Below are 13,685 nucleotides of genomic sequence, written 5' to 3'. Positions count from 1 at the left end.
GATGCCGTTTTGAACCAAAATGGTAGACCGAATCTTTCAAAACTGCACCGATGTTAAAAGCTGTACTGATTTATTTGGTTTCATGGAATTCCCAAGCAAGGCAGGCTATGAGGCTTTTCCTATGTTCTTGCATGTGAACAACTTATGGCAGGCATCCCCAAACTTCGGCCCTCCAGATGTTTTGGACTACAATTCCCATCATCCCTGACCACTGGTCCTCTTAGCTAGGGATCATGGGAGTTGTAGGCCAAAACATCTGGAGGGCCGCAGTTTGGGGGTGCCTGACTTATGGGTTAATCTGTTTAACATTCCTAAACTGGCAACCCCCATGAAACACAAATCAAACAAATTTCTGCAAAAAAAAGACCTCCCTATCCCTTCTGTGAATTTGGTCCTCCACCAGTCCCCAAAATTACCTGTGGCTGCATTAAATTCAGTTAGACCACCTGGGGGCCGGGGTGGGGGTGGGGAATGAGAGAAAAGAAAACAGAGATAAAATGTCACACAATTGCATTTGTCACAAAAATATTTTTTTAAAATCCATCCATCACTCCCTTTAATAGATAAACTGAGTGCTGACTGAAACAAGAATATGCCTACAAGGAACAAGACAGGGGCTTCAGCATGCTTAATGTAACTCTGGGGTTTGCTAAAGCACAAATTTTAAAACACACGCACAAAAAGAGAAACCCGAGGAAAAGTATGCACACTCAATAGCTTCAGAATACTGAGTCTCTGTTAGAAAACAAACAAAATAGAATATATGTGGGATGGAATGTCCTGCTCCCTCTGTTTAGGAGTAAATACTGGCAGCCCAAAAGCGCACGAAGGCCTTCTGTGTGGCCCATATGAGTGCTCAGCATCGTTTGCCAACTCTTGGATCCTTCTTCCCTGAATTCTGCTGCCTCCCCATCACTCATCCAGGTCCAAGGACCATCCTGCCCATGTAAATTATGCTGGGGTGGGAGAAAGCATGGGTGCTAGGTCTAAAGGGCAGCTCTGGGAGGAACACTCCAGCTAGAAATCCCCCCCCCCCGGAAGTTGTTGGACTACTACTCACACAAGCCTCAGTCAGTCAGCCAGGCCAATGGTCAGGGATGATAGGAGTTGTAGTCCAGCAACACGGGGGTGGGGGGGGGTAGATGCACAGGTCCCAACCACTCTGCATGAGGAAAGGATGCTGCCACATTTCTTTCCAGAAGCCCCACGCTAACCTAGAGCTTTCCACACCTACATCTGCAAGATCATTTAGATCATCTGGAAGTTGTACCTATGGCACCAAACTGTTCCGAATATCATAGGCCAAGGCTGCCCAATTTTTTTTCAGAGAGAGCCAGATTTGATGAAGCGTGAGGGCCGACCAAAGTTGTTGACCTTTTTGGGGATTGAAGTTGAGCTTTTTTTTACAATTTTACCTCAAAGTTGTTGTTTTTAGGATTGAAGTTGTTGAACTTTAGGGGAAATAAGACTGTCACAGGGGCCAGATTAAACCCAAAGGTCCCTGAAATGGACTTTGAACATGCCTGTCATAGGGTGATGACCCTGAAACAGACATTTTCTATCGCTGCCTCTATATTATGGAATGTCCTTTCTCTGCCTTGGACAAAGCAGGAATCATCAATTGCACACGAAATCTCATACCAATGACAAACTTAGTTGGTCTCTGCGGTGCTACTGGAAAGAATTTTATTTTATTTAGTTCAGACATTTTGTAAAGATTTGCTTTTCCTGATGCATAACATCAGACCTTGTTTGTATGTGTTTCGAGAAATCTGAATTCCTGCTTTATTTGTGTGGCGTTCAGTGCTAGCCTCACCCACAGTAGACCCGTTAAAGTTAATAGACATGACCAACTTAGATTCATTGATTTCAGTGGGCCTGTTCCAAGCATGCCCTAGTCAGATATATACTTTCATGCTACTATTTTATTGGGTTTAGACTGTACTATTGTTTTAATGAAACTGTTTTTATATTTTGCACTGATTAAGAGATTTCAAAAATACCAGGCGGTTTATAAATAAAAAATAATATCCAGTACAGTATAAAATCCTTGCAGCTATTCGTTAATACAATTGCAGGGAGCCTCCAACCAGTGGACCTTATTAGGCCTGCCAGGTTTGGCACTTAACAAAACAGAATTGTATGACATCAGCCACAGAAAAAACTCAAACACAATTCATGCCAAAGCTGCTGCAGCTCAGCAGTTAAGCCAGCCAACCCCAAATGACATCACAAGATTGACAGGTGGCCGGCCGTTCCCACTTTTGGTTCCAGCTCCTGTGGAAAGATCCAGTGCCCCACCCCTGTTTTCATACCCCTTAGCTCCTGCACGATACTATTCAGACAGACATTTCTATCACGAATTTCCTCAATCCTCCACTTCAGCACGGTATAGAAAAATAATGGATTCTCAAATTGCTTCTTCTTATCATATCTGGAAAGAAAACAGTATTAACCCTCCATTGATGCAATTCAGAATCCCCAAGGAAAGCAAAAGAAAGGTTTGGATTACAATGGAATGGCAGAAAGCTTCACGTCTAAGCCCAGAACTACCTTCTGAGTCCTATTTCTCAGGAATGAGCAGAGCCATTTCAACAAAGAACCCCCAATCTCCATCCTTTTCCAGGTGACCCAGAAGGGTAACATGGTAACAAAAGCCACCTGAGAGATTCAATAGAACCAACAGACTGAAAGTAGAAGGAATCTAAATAAAGTGCATGCAAAAGACCCTTGGAGATTGATTTAATGTGAACAGAAAGAGGAGAAAGATGAACACGACACCCAGACTACCATCAGCTGCAGCGCTTTTTTCCTAAAATAATGTTTAGGGGTACAGTCATACCTCGGTTTAAGTACGCCTCAGTTTGAGTATTTTCAGTTTAAGTACTCTGTGGAGCGTCTGGAACAGATTAATTCACTTTCCATTACTTTCAATGGGAAAGTTCACTTCAGGTTAAGTACGCTTCAGGTCAAGTACTCCGCGGACCCGTCTGGAATGGATTAATCCACTTTCCATTACTTTCAATAGGAAAGTTCGCTTCAGGTTAAGTACGTTTCAGGTTAAGTACAGACTTCCGGAACCAAGTGTGTTCATAAACCGAGGTACCACTGTACTCTCATTGTCCTACTCATATTAAAATAATTCCCCTCAATGAAGCCAAACTTAGATTCACAAAATGTTTAGGGGTATGTGTACCCCTGCGTTCCCCCAGGGGGGAAAAGCACTGATCTGCTGTATTAATAAATGGGGGGTAGGGTAGAATTCAGCAAATAACTAGAAAGCCTTTCTTAAGGCAGGTTAAAAACAAAACAAAAAACCCCAAACAAGTGGAAACAGAAGCAAACTAGTAGAAATAGGAATGCTGTACAAGGATGAAAAGTACAATGTGTAAACAAGAAATTAGTGGGATCCACTTACCTCTGCAATATGCTTTTAGCTTCCTACGGAAAGAAGAGAGAAAGAACAGAGATTTCAATGTACTATAAAGACTCCTTCAGACTCTGTAGGGGGTAGCTACTGTCAGAGAGCTAAAGTACAGCATTACCTCATTTAAGCAGATCTAATATGCCATCTAATCAAATGCGCACCTCAATTTTCAAAACCTTGAAACCCCAAAAGTATTTGCTGGTGCCATCAAATCTAATGCACACCCCAATTTTTGTGACATGATTTGGCCAAAAAGATGCACATTTCGAGTAAATATGGTATATAAAGTAAGAATAATAGTCTGAAACAGGACATCAGAAGAGTCCTGCTGGACCAGACTGAGGGTTCATCCTCCTCTTCCCAACATGAGGTTGGCAGGTGCCTCCAGGAAGGCCACAAGCAGGGAATGATGGCAAAAATACCCTAATTAAATACTGTAACTAAATAATTGACCTGAAGAGTTTTGTAGGCATGTGATGTGTGGCTGAAATTTTGTTTCTTGCTTTTGTTTTTATGAGATAGCATCCAATTTCATTGTAATTAGACAATGGCAATAAAGAAATCTAATCTACAGTAATCTAATCTAATCTAATTAGGAGGGCATTAGGAGCACACACATGACCTGAGAGTTAAAAAAAATACAAACCTATTCTATCAGACTGATCCACAGTGAAGTGAAATTAGACATTTATCTGGGATGTTGTAGAAGAAGAAGAGTTTGGATTTGATATCCCGCTTTATCACTACCCGAAGGAGTCTCAAAGCGACTAACATTCTCCTTTCCCTTCCTCCCCCACAACAAACACTCTGTGAGGTGAATGGGGCTGAGAGACTTCAGAGAAGTGTGACTAGCTCAAGGTCACCCAGCAGCTGCATGTGGAGGAGCGGAGATGCGAACCCGGCTCCCCAGATTACGAGTCTACCACTCTTAACCACTATACCACACTGGCTACAAACCTCATAAACCACAATCATAAAACTGGGCTCCTTGATATGGTACGGTATATATAGATGGAGAAACGCCATAATATGGAGTTTGCTTTCCTAATGGATAGTTTGTTTCTACTCTTCTTACCTTAAGGAATTCAATTTCTGGCTTCTGACGCACTTCTTCCATATCCTGAATGAAACCTCCAAGACTTGCCAATTCATCAGAGAACCTGGACAGGCAACTTTGTTTTTTCACTGCAAGAGACTTCTCCACGTTTACCATATCCTGCAGAAGAAGTTTCTCTTGATCTCTCAGAGCCTGGCATAATTTTTCAAACTCTGCCACTATTTTTTCCTTCACTTTTTTCATTTGCTCCTGCAAAAAGCGGAATATAAAGAGCAGAAAATCAGGCCAGCATAATCCATGTTTGCACCATCAAGAGAGATAGGATTTCATACAAAGGGCATACAAAATGGCATCAACGTCCAGCAGGGAAGAATTTACTAAAAACATGCAACACGTCCATCATTAAGATATCACTCCATGTTTCTGTGAAATATTCTTATAATTTCTAAAAGAAACCACGTAACGCTGAGGGGCTGGGATGCCTCATGGCTTTTAACCATCTTGTTGGTTCCATTACTTGCTCAGTTCCAACAAATAGTGGTCTCTGGACTCCTCTGGGAGGAAGAGAGATATAATTTTAATTAATAAATCGGCACTTACAAGAAGATCCTGGCTTTCATTTTCCAAGTTGTCTGTATACTGCAGAATGGTTTCTCTCCCCTCCTTCAGAACTTCTAGGCAGCGAAAAATCCGATCCTGGCAAAAAGAGCAGAAGTTCAAAGAAGTTCAAATTTAGTTGATTTTGAGAGATTTACACACACACACACACACACACACACACACACACACACACACACAAACTTATTTGACAAAGGGGAAAAAAGAAATGATGATAACCTTGCTCCTGTTCATGTGGCAGGGCCTGTAAGAAGGACTCTCTGAGTCCCAACTTCTCTGACCATCAATGCACATACAAACACTATATAGAATCATACAATTGTCAAGTTAGAAGGGACCCAACTTCAGCCCCTTACAATGCAGGAACCACAGCTACAGAATCCATAAAATATATATATAAAAATACTTACAGTACATGCTGGAATTATTATGTTAACAGTTTGTAGCACCTTCATTTTAAAAATTTAAACAATACCAAGTCATGCCACTGAGTTGACATGTGTTTACAGGTCTCCCCCCAAAAATAATTCACACACACACATACCGCAAAAAAGTTTAAATTGTTTAAATATAATATTTAAACCATATTACTTGGCTTTATTACTACTATTATTATTGCTAATCAGATGTTTAGATTAGGCTGCACTGATCTTTAGGAACAGTTCAGATATTTTTAAAGCAGGAAAAAATGAATGAAACAGTTTGGTTTACTAAATGCGTGTCAAACAACGTCAGAGTAGCTCACATGAAACACAGAGCAAAGTCAGAGAGGCCTACTGAGGCGCAGTGGCGTAGGAAGGGGGGTGCGGTAGGTGTCATCACTGAGGGGGCTGACAAAATGGCAAAAAATGTGTTTTTTAAATAAATAAATAAAAATTGGGTTCATGGCACTTACTAATAACTGCACCCACCGCATCCCCCTTCCTATGCCACTGGAGCATGCCTAAGCCACGCATCTCTCCTGAGGGGGAGGCGGTGAGCAGACTGCCTGCAAGCTCCGCACTGCTTTTTCGAGCAGCGCGCTGCTTGCGTCTGCCCACTGCCGCAGCCACCCTACAGCTGGGGGGAGGCTGCCAAGAGGCTCCACGCAGCACACCCTGCCTTGGCTTGCCCCGCCCCCGGCCTGCAGGACACGTGCACTGCACCGGGCACCTGAATAGCTAGTTACGCCGCTGCTGAGGCATGTGCCCAGTGTTGGGGAAATTTAGCCCACAAGACTGCCATCCCCAAAACATCATATGCAATGTGATATATAATAGTGCTGGCACTGGGAAAGATGGCCTTAATACACAGGCAGCTTGGTGTGGGAGCACATATTTCCCCATACAATTGCACCTGCAAAGTCACCTCGCACACCTGGGGTCAGAAATAAAGCCTTCCCACAAGCAAGAGTATGAATTCTCACTGCCCTCGAACCCTGGCCCTGGATATTTCTCAGAATGTAGCATTGGTTATATGCCCATATTCTATCAAATGTAATAATAATAATAATAACTTATTATTTATACCCCGCCCATCTGGCTGGGTTTCCCCAGCCACTCTGGGCGGCTTCCAACCGAATATTAAAAACAGTACAGCATCAAACATTAAAAACTTCCCTAAACAGTTGTCTTCTAAATGTAAAATAGTTGTTTATTGCCTTGACATCTGCTGGGAGGGCGTTCCACAGGGCGGGTGCCATTACCGAGAGGGCCCTCTGTCTGGTTCCCTGTAACCTCACTTCTCGCAATGAGGGAACCGCCAGAAGGCCCTTGGCGCTGGATCTCACTGTCCGGGCTGAACGGTGGGGGTGGAGACGCTCCTTCAGGTATACAGGACCGAGGCCATTTAGGGATTTAAAGGTCAGTACCAACACTTTGGTGTATTCTTCTTGTAGTATTCTTACCTTGTATTCTTCAACAGCCTGGTCTATGGGAACCACAGCTTTGCATGGGTGCTGTTGCGCAGCGTCACACAGAGGGCAGAAGAAGATTTCGTGGTCCTTGCAAAATAAATTCATGGGCACTTTGTGCGTCACACATTTTGGCCCCTCTAGGCCCATGGAATTCAGCTGTTGAGCAATTTCAGCAATGCTTGCTAGAGACCAGTTTGATTTGAAATCCCGCCCGACAGTTGCTCGGCACTGTGGGCACCTGGTTTCTGTGCCAGCCTCCCCCCAGCATATAGAGATGCATGCTTGGCAGAAGTTGTGTCCGCAGCCTAGAGTCACAGGATCTTCAAAGTAGGACAGGCAGATAGGGCAAGTAGCTTCAAACCGAAGCCTCTTCCTGGGGCTCTCAGCCATAGCTTTACTATTGCAGTGAGACACAAATGGAACAGAGTTCTTTTCTCCTGCACTCAGAAGCAGCCCCAACAGAAAGGGAGATCAAAAGGCCTGTATCTCTGCCCTGGAAAGAAACAGTAGCAAGAGAATCAGGTTAGTATTAGGCGCACCAATAAAGGGAAACATCACTCAACCAGCTTATTCACAACCAGCCACAGAGGCCAATTCCCTCTTTGATACCCCTCTTTACCACCCCCCTCTTTGTTCAACTTTGATTTGTATTTTAGGGAGATGCTACAGATGACAGTGGATTTTGATGTAATTACAATTTAGTTTGTTGTTCTCATGCTTTTGTGTGCATTGTAAACATAAAAGCTGTGTAGGCAAAGAAAGCAACTAAGACCCATTTGGGAATGCTGTCCTCCAGTGTAATAATACACATAAAGCCTGCTTTTTCCCAACCTTGCTCCTTGTTATTTATTCTTACAGCAGGAATCATAGAGTTGGAAGAGACCAGAAGGGCCATCCAGTCCAACCCCCTGCCAAGCAGGAAACACTATCAAAGCATTCCTGACAGATGGCTGTCAAGCCTCCGCTTAAAGACCTCCAAAGAAGGAGACTCCACCACACTCCTTGGCAGCAAATTCCACTGCCAAACAGCTCTTACTGTCAGGAAGTTCTTTCTAATGTTTAGGTGGAATCTTCTTTCTTGTAGTTTGAATCCATTGCTCTGTGTCCGCTTCTCTGGAGCAGCAGAAAACAACCTTTCTCCCTCCTCTATATGACATCCTTTTATATATTTGAACATGGCTATCATATCACCCCTTAACCTTCTCTTCTCCAGGCTAAACATACCCAGCTCCCTAAGCTGTTGCTCATAAGGCATCATTTCCAGGCCTTTGACCATTTTGGTTGCCCTCTTCTGGACATGTTCCAGCTCGTCAGTATCCTTCTTGAACTGTGGTGCCCAGAACTGGACACAGTGTTCCAGGTGAGGTCTGACCAGAGCAGAATACAGTGGTACTATTACTTCCCTTGCAAGAGACAGGCAAGGATTGAAACTCTAGAAAGAGTAGCCTTAATTGTCTATTGCAGTTTTTAAAAAAGTTATCACGTGGAATATGAAAGGCGTGAGGTATTTATTTTGCCAGAAACTTTAGTGTATCTTGGTGGACATCACATACAATGAGAAGGCGTAGCAATGCAAGAGACAAAGGCATCACAATGCCATGCAGATGAGAGCCAGACAAATAAATGGAACTACTGCTCCCAACTGGTAATGAGGTGGCAAAGCAAGACAAATACCATGCAAAGAGGGGGAATTACTTTTGGTAGTGAGCTAGCCAATCTGATGGTTTGTTTGGTGCCAAATAGTTTTATTGGTTTTCCAAATTTTAACCTATCAATACATCAAATTTGATACATTTCCCCCAGATAAGTTGACTTCCCGCTCTTCTTCCTAGCCGTGTCCCTACTTTCTCCTATTTACTGCTTTATATTAGAAATTTATATTCCAATTCACATTTCAACCCTTATATCTAATCCTAAATTGCACATTTTCCTATTTGATTCTTTTTTCTCCTCCCTTTCCTCTTCTCCCTCGGCTGTCTAGTTTTCAATTCCTGCTTGTATACTTAACAATATCTTATTCCCTTACACAGCAAAACAAATGAGGTCTCCCAGTGCCACTCTGATGGTATCAACCCTGCATATTCCAGTTCAAGAGGTTTGCATGGGATCTTCTCTTTGGAACACTGTTGAATGAATGAATGAATGAATGAATGAATGAAGGCTACTTTTCAATCCTGTTACTGAATAGCAAGGCTCTCTCACTGGTTTCTGAATGTTGCCATTATTAATAGTTGGCTTGTGTCCAGAACCTGCCTTATGTAAAATGGCAGGAGTGTATCTGGAGAGCCCAGCTGAAATGAAATGTACTCCAGCATCCTGCCCCCCCCCCGAGTGTACAGCTGGATTCCTTTGGGAATCCCACAAGCATGGCATGAAGACTGTAGCCCCCTCTGGCTCTTGCCCTTAAGCAATTGGTATTCAGTGGCATACTGCCTCTGAACCTTGTATACCGCTTATGGCCAAAATAGTCTACTAAGCCACAGTCCAGTATACCTGAAGGAGCGTCTCCACCCCCATCATTTCACCTGGACACTGAGGTCCAAGCGTTGAGGGCCTTCTGGTGGTTCCTCGCTGCGAGAAGACAAGTTACAGGGAAGTAGGCAGAGGGCCTTCTTGGTAGTGGCGCCTGCCCTCTGAATGCCCTCCCATCAGATGTCAAAGAGAAAATCAACTACCAGACGTTTAGAAGACATCTGAAGGCAGCCCTGTTTAGGGAAGCTTTTAATGTTTGAAGCACTATTGTATTTTAATATTTTGTTGGAAGCCGCCCAGAGTGGCTGGGGGAACCCAGCCAGATGGGTGGGGTATAAATAATTTTTTATTAATTATTATTAGTTATTGTTATTATTATTATCATTAACATAGTAAAAAAATGAGTTATACAAACAGTGAAAGATAAACATCCATAAAGAGTATGCACAATAAAACAATCCCAGTGACTATGAAGGATCTCTATCACCCTCCTAACTAATCCTGTTCGTGGAATCATTCTAAAAAAATGTGGTCAGTGGCTTTGATAAGGAACCCACACTAGTGACCATCACCACATCTTGGGGCAGCAAATTCCTCATATTCATTATGCGTTTTGACAAAGGGTACCGCTTTTCCTCTGGTGGGAATCTATTGCCAAAATGTCATTGGGTGACAGAGTTCTGTTGGTGCAATATATATACGGTATATACACACCCACATACACACCATATGAGAATTCCTGAATGCCAAGATCCAGGTTTGGGTCAAGTACTCTTTGGCGAGAGAAGCCCAGCAGAAAAGTCACAAAACAGATTGCAAAGTAAAGCATGGAAATATAGGTTGATGGACCTTTAAAATGTGCCCTTCCAAGTGAGTTTCCAATTTTCCCTCTTCCCTCAGCATAGGAAAAGAGTAAAGACCACATGCTGGGCAAGTTAAAAAATGGTTTACTTACAAACTCTCCAGAGGTCAGAAACACGTGCTTCAGAAAAGTTGCAGATGGAGTAAAATCTAGCTTAGTTACAAAGTGGTGAAAGTTCCTAATTTTTTTGGTATAGGAACACAACAGTGGCTGGTGAGAGCCATGTGGCTGCTGAACTTGAGCAACCAGCTTTAACCTTTGCACATACTAAGCTTCTCAGGCGGGGTGGGGGGACAATTGGCAAGATTGCCTATTTCCTCCCAAGGTAAGGGGAAGTGACACAGCTATGCATTAATTAGACATAAGCATGTTGGTTAAATGAAGCTGGTTACCCCACAAGTTCTAGTATAGCACCTAGAGAAGATTGCACCCACACTACATGGGGCTGGCCCTCTTGACAGCGAGCCATTCTCTCCTGCCCTCTACAGTAGCATACATTAAAAACTTTTACAAATGGTTCATTGGATGATTTTTCTTGTTCCCTTACTCCCCGGTCTCTGCCTGTTTGTCTTCTGAACTTTGAGGGCAATTTCTTTAAAAGCAAAACAAAAACCCCATAGAACCTCCGTTTTATGCAAGCAAAGTAAAAATGCAATCCAAATCCCACAGGGGGCCTCAGATTTGGAGAGATCTATAAGTAAATCAAATCTGAATTTCCAATTTTACCTAATGAGTTAAGCGGCATCCTCCGCCTATGTACCATGATATATGCAAATATAAGACTTGAAGTTGATTAGCACTATTTCCATTGTTAGAAAAAATACACGTGTTTTTGTTAATGCAGCCAAGCCTTTTTAACTGGGCAGGGTTTAGGCCTGAGCATTGTCCTAATCCGTTCTTGGGTGGGGTGGGATTGAGCCCTGCCCCCCACTATCAAAGACCACCTTTTGCTCCCCCCCCCCAGGAGTTGTGCATAAGGAAACTACAATTTTTTGAATGTCGGGCAAGCAAATAACGAGAAAAGCGAGGGTGGGGTCGTGGGAGAATAAAACCTACGATTGCGGTTAAACTGAATTAATTCGGTTAATTAATTTGCAATCATTTGGACAAATCAATAAAAATGGGGGGGGGGGAATAGATGACTCGAAACCGCATAGTAATACGCGGACAAGGCGACAAACACACGCCCAGGCAGCTCTCCTGCACTCCGCCGCAGCGAGCGAAGCCACCTGCAAAATAAAACGCGCGCTTCTTTGAGAACAACTCTCGTCTTAATTGTTTTTTAAGTCCACAAGGGAAAGAAAGATCGGGCTACAAACCAGTTCCCAATGTCTAGATTTCGTTTACCCCTCGCTCCCCAACGACCGGCCAAAGCAGCGATTTTAACTGGACGGAGGATCCGGGAACTCCTTTGGTTCAAGCGCTGGGATCCGGAGCAACTCCGGTTACGAGCAAGAGAAAGGAGAGACTGATGCAGCAGGAAATGGCCTAGGAATGAGGACAGGCAAACCAGAGACTCGGGTTTGAGAAGGAAACCCTTTTTAAAAAATGAGCATGAAGCAACTTTACTCCCAAAAAGAGGGATGAAAAAGAGGACGGCACCCATATAACTGGGGCGGAAACATTTGGGGTTGGATTTTTAACACACACAGCGTAGCCAGGATTTTTGGGGGACGGGGCGGGAACGCAAGACTTTTGTTACAGAACCGGCGTGATTGGTCAGTTATTTCTATTGTTTTACTTGATATGGGGGAGGGGGGCAGGGCAGCTGCCTCTCTGCCCACCCCACCCCCCGCTACACCCACAACAACCCCTGTCTCTAAATACACCAAGGACTGATGCACAAATTTATTTAGCTTCTGGAAGAGACCTTTTAACCACCACCTGCGTCGCCGCCCCAGTTTTCCTTTCTGCAGAACGATTTCCAGGAAGCGCGGGCGGGTCCCTCGCTTTTATATTGCAAGCGTGTTGGGATTTATGCTTTTTGTTTTTAAAGCTGACGCCCAGGAGACATTGAGGAATAAGCAATGAAAAAACTGCGGGCAGAGGAAAAGGGGCAATAATGAACCAGAACCTAATAACAGCTTTGCTGGGTTCAAAATGCAGCACGCGCACGCCTAAATTCCTGTACTGATTTAAATGGCAACCGACTGAGCCTAAACTCGTCCAGGAGGCGAATTCCCTTTACCTCGAAGCCCGGCAAAAGCAGCTGTCCTAATCCGGGGGGGGGCAGCAAAGGGGACTCCTTCGGTTCAAGCGCCCAGATCCGGAGCAACTCCAACTACCAGCAAGAAGGAGAAGAAGTCGAAGCAGGAACGAACTCAAAATCCCCGCCACGAAAAGTGATTCAGAAAGTTGCAGCAGCTGATAAGTTGTGAATGAGCAAACGTTCGGGGGCGGGGCGAACTGGCTCCCCGCTGCAGCCAATCAGCGGTGCTTAGAACGCCTCCACGTGCAAAGCTCCGCCTCCCCCTTCCATATATGGAATGCGGCCGATCGTCACAATAGAGCCAAAGCCGAAGGCAGAGGATTCCCTCGCAACGCGACTTCCGGCCCGGATGCGAAGTCGCCGCGCGTGGGGTTGGAGGCCAACGTGGCTGCAGGAGGTTGAGCGATTCGGGCTGCTTACTGGGGTTGGGGGCGGCGTCAGTTGACGTGAAGGTGAGAACCTAACACACCAATTTATATCGACTGCCCCAACGCTGTAGTTACCTCCAACTGAAATACCCAAACGCGCGGGAAAGCTAGCAAGCACATGTAGGAATCTGCCTAGGGCTGCAAATCGGGACGGGAATGGAGAAATATCCTATTCCTGATTCATGTTTTACAAGTCAAGCTGTGTTCTTTCGAGCTGACAACTCCCACTGAACTGAGAATGACTTCTGCGTAAACTCGCCCAGCGTTGCAACCCTACCGGAATGCACATTTCATGTGGTAGGGTGGATATTGGAACATTTAGAGAGGCTTGCTTCTGAGTAAAAACATGCAAAGAATACGGTATATAAAGAAGCTGCGCGCACACTGTCTACTCCGACTGACATCAGAGGGAGATTTTCCCTGCCCATATATTTAATTTTTTTGCTACGAAATGCCAGCCAGGGAGAGTTCCAGAGGCATAGCTCTCTTTAACACCTTAGCCCAGGGACAGCCTGTGTGGGGTCCTCCAGATGTTGAAAGAAGGTCAAGGGTGGAGCAAGAAGGGCCAGCGTTGTAAGGGGAAGACACGTGACTTCCTGTGCAATTGAAAAGGGCGTCTGGTCAAAAGAAAAGTAGATTCAATCAGGGGGAAGGGGAGACACTCCCACTTGGTAATGGAATTTGCAAAAGGGAGATTAAAATGCCTAAGCGGGATATC

This window comes from Zootoca vivipara, chromosome 2 (genome assembly GCF_963506605.1).
Source record: "Zootoca vivipara chromosome 2, rZooViv1.1, whole genome shotgun sequence".
NCBI classification, from domain to species: Eukaryota; Metazoa; Chordata; class Lepidosauria; order Squamata; family Lacertidae; genus Zootoca; species Zootoca vivipara.
The sequence above is the reverse complement of the archived record's forward strand: the minus strand, read 5'-3'. Positions refer to the sequence as shown.